Here is a 4,425-nt window from a genome sequence, read left to right on the forward strand (position 1 = left end):
ATGGGGCTTACCATCTCTACCGTTACCAGATTTAGTCATCCGAGGAGAGGAAATGAGTATGAAGTTCCAGCAATAAGAATGAACGAAAATGGGAGAAGACCTTAAGTGCTTGCTCTTTGCCTGTTGCCTGGATAGCTAGAACCATCTGCAATGTGCAGCTTATGGCTTTTCTTATGTTTATCTAAAGATGTCTCTTTCTGCTTAACGACAAACGTGGGTTTTTTTAAAGCCTGTTTTTTTTCAGTATATCTTTAGAGGTTTTAAAATTGTTTTATATCTGGTCAAGTTGAGATTTTTAAGAACTCATTTTAATCTTTTTTTAATTTACTTTTTTAAATTGAAGTATAGCTGATTTACAATGTTGTGGTAGTTTCTGGTGTATGGCAAAGTCATTCAGATATATAGATATGTGTGTGTATATATGTGTGTGTGTATATATATATATATATATATATATATATTCTTTTCCATTATAGTTTATTACAAGATATTGAATAGAGTTCCCTGAGCTATACAGTAGGACCTTGTTTTTTCTCTATTTTATAAATATATAGTACTGTGTAGTACATATAGTACAAATATATATGTACTATATATATTTTTTTTTCTATTTTATAAATATATAGTACTATGTATCTGCTAATCTCAAACTCCTAATGTACACCCCTCCCCTTTCTTCTTTGGTAACCATAAGTTTGTTTTCTATGTCTGTGAGTCTGTTTCTGTTTTGTAAATAAGTTCATTTATATCATATTTTAGATTCCACATATAAGTGATATTATATTATATTTTTCTTTCACGGTCTGATTTACTTCACTTAGAAGGACAATCTCTAGGTCCATCCATGTTGCTGCAAATGGCATTATTTCATTCTTTTTTAGAGCTGGGTAGTATTCCATTGTATAAATATACCACATCTTCTATATCCATTCATCTGTTGACGGACATTTAGATTCCTACCATGTCTTGGCTGTTGTAAATAGTGCTGCTGTGAACATTGGGATGCATGTATCTTTTTGAATTATAGTTTTCTCTGGATATATTACATATATAATATAACTCAGTTTTAAATTGTAATAAATGTTTGATTCTTATTTTTTTCCAAAAATGTCAATAAACTGCAAGCACCTGTTAGTAAAACTCTCAAATAGTAATAATAATAATAAAAAGAAAGCACCCTTTCTATTTCTATTCAGCTAAGTGATTCTTCCTTAAAATTATAAATGAATGTTGCATTTTATCAAAAGATTTTCCCACATCAATTGGGATAATCATATATTTTTTTCTCCTTATCCTATTAATAAGGTAAATTACCTTGACTGATTTTTCTAATGTTGAATCAGTTTTGCATTTTATCCAACTTACTCATGTTTTATATCCTTCTATAAATCGTTGGATTTTCTTTCTAAAATTTATTTGAAAATGATTGCATCTATGTTCAAGAGTGAAATTTGCTTATAATTTTCAGTTCTTTTAATATTTCTGCCAGGTTTGGTATCCAGGTTATGCTTAAGTTGGAATGTGTTTACTTATTTTTTAATTTCTCATGATTGTATAAAGATTCAAGTATTTCTTCCATAAATTGCTGGGAGACTCACTGGTGAAACCATCTGGACTTGGAGTTTTATACTCAGAAATATATTTTTTTACTACTAATTCAATTTCTTTAAGGCTTACATAGAATTTTTCAGCTTTACTCCACAATTTAATTGAACTTTATTGATGGAAATGTTAATTGCTTTCAGTTTTCACTATTACAAAGGATGCTGCAATGAACACATTTATACAAGTATTTTGCAAGTTTGTGCATCTTTACATTTTAAATATCTTTATAAGATACATTTTAAACATCTTTATAAGATAAATGTTTATAAGGGGAGTTGCTGGGTCACAAAGTATGAACATTTTTATTTGTCTTGGTCTTGACATCAGGCCATTTCTTTCCTGAAGAAACAGCATTGGAGAGAGAAATGCCCTCTGTATTAGTTATTTATGGTGAGTAACAAATGACTCCAAAACTTGATGGTTTAAAACAATAATAGACAATTATTATCCTCACAGTTTCTGTGACTCAGAAGTTGTCAGTGGCTTAGTTGAGTGGTTCTCACTTGGACTCTCTCATGAGATTGTCATCAAGATGTCAGCCAGGACTGCAACATTTGAAGGCTTGTCTGAGGTTGGAGCAATATTTTCAAGATGGCTCACTCATGTAGCTGACAAGTTGGTGTCAGTCCTTAACAGGTGGCCTCAGTTTCTTCCCCAATGTGGGCTCTCCACACCCTGCTTGAGTATCATCACAACATGGCAGTGGAGTTCCCCAGAACAAGCTATCAGAGAGAGAGAGAGAGAGAGAGAAAGAGAGAAGCAGCAGTGGCTTTTGAAAGAACTTTGGAAATCACACACCATTACTTCTGCCATACTCTATTCCTTAGAAAAGCATCACTGAGCTCCCAGCCCCCTCCTGACACGGCGGGTGAGCAGACAAGCGTCTCAGGCTGATTTCCCTATTTTACTCTATAATACTGGGATCAACATTCATTAGCTCAGAAGGATCTAGATGAAGGCCTGCTGGCAAGCATCAGTATAAGCCGTGTGGATGAAAGGCTCTTGGTGCTCCAGCCAGGAGTCAGGGTTCTGCCTCTGAGGTAGGAGAGCCAACTTCAGGACACTGGTCAACAAGAGACCTCCCAGCTCCACATAATATTAAACGGCGGAAATCTCCCAGAGACCTCCATCATAACACCAGCACCCAGCTTCACTCAACGACCAGCAAGCCACAGTGCTAGACAACCTATGCCAAACAACTAGCAAAACAGGAACACAGCCCCACCCAATAGCAGAGAGGCTGCCTAAAATCATAATAAGGCCACAGACACCCCAAAACACACCACCAGACGTGAACCTGCCCACTAAAGAGACAAGATCCAGCCTCATCCACCACAACACAGGCACTAGTCCCCTCCACCAGGAAGCCTACACAACCCACTGAAACAACCTTAGCCATTGGAGACAGACATCAAAAACAACGGGAACTACGAACGTGCAGCCTGCAAAAAGGAGACCCCCAAACACAGTAAGATAAGCAAAATGAGAAGACAGAAAAACACACAGCAGATGAAGGAGCAAGATAAAAATGCACCAGACCTAACAAATGAAGAGGAAATAGGCAGTCTACCTGAAAAAGAATTCAGAATAATGATAGTACGGATGATCCGAAATCTTGGAAGTAGAATGGACAAAATGCAAGAAACAGTTAACAAGGACCTAGAAGAAATAAAGATGAAACAAGCAATGATGAACAATGCAATAAATGAAATTAAAAGTACTCTAGATGGGATCAATAGCAGAATAACTGAGGCAGAAGAACAGATAAGTGACCTGGAAGATAAAATAGTGGAAATAACTACTGCAGAGCAGAATAAAGAAAAAAGAATGAAAAGAACTGAGGACAGTCTCAGAGACCTCTGGGACAACATTAAACACACCAACATTCGAATTATAGGGGTTCCAGAAGAAGAAGAGAAAAAGAAAGGGACTGAGAAAATATTTGAAGAGATTATAGTTGAAAACTTCCCTAATATGGGAAAGGAAATAGTTAATCAAGTCCAGGAAGCACAGAGAGTCCCATACAGGATAAATACAAGGAGAAATACGCCAAGACACATATTAATCAAACTGTCAAAAATTAAATACAAAGAAAGCATATTAAAAGCAGCAAGGGAAAAACAACAAATAACACACAAGGGAATCCCCATAAGGTTAACAGCTGATCTCTCAGCAGAAACCCTACAAGCCAGAAGGGAGTGGCAGGACATACTGAAAGTGATGAAGGAGAAAAACCTGCAACCAAGACTACTCTACCCAGCAAGGATCTCATTCAGATTTGATGGAGAAATTAAAACCTTTACAGACAAGCAAAAGCTGAGAGAGTTCAGCACCACCAAACCAGCTTTACAACAAATGCTAAAGGAACTTCTCTAGACAAGGAACACAAGAGAAGGAAAAGACCTATAATAACGAACCCAAAACAATATAGAAAATGGGAATAGGAACATACATATCGATAATTACCTTAAATGTAAATGGACTAAATGCTCCCACCAAAAGACACAGATTGGCTGAATGGATACAAAAACAAGACCCTCATATATGCTGTCTACAAGAGACCCACTTCAGACCTAGAGACACATACAGACTGAAAATAAGGGGATGGAAAAAGATATTCCATGCAAATGGAAACCAAAAGAAAGCTGGAGTAGCAATTCTCATATCAGACAAAGTAGACTTTAAAATAAGGACTATTACAAGAGACAAAGAAGGACACTACATAATGATCAAGGGATCGATCCAAGAAGAAGATATAACAATTGTAAATATTTATGCCCCCAACATAGGAGCACCTCAATACATAAGGCAAATACTAAC

The sequence above is a fragment of the Monodon monoceros genome, unplaced genomic scaffold (assembly GCF_005190385.1).
Source record: "Monodon monoceros isolate NGI ecotype Baffin Bay Population unplaced genomic scaffold, NGI_Narwhal_1 Super_Scaffold_7, whole genome shotgun sequence".
NCBI lineage: Eukaryota > Metazoa > Chordata > Mammalia > Artiodactyla > Monodontidae > Monodon > Monodon monoceros.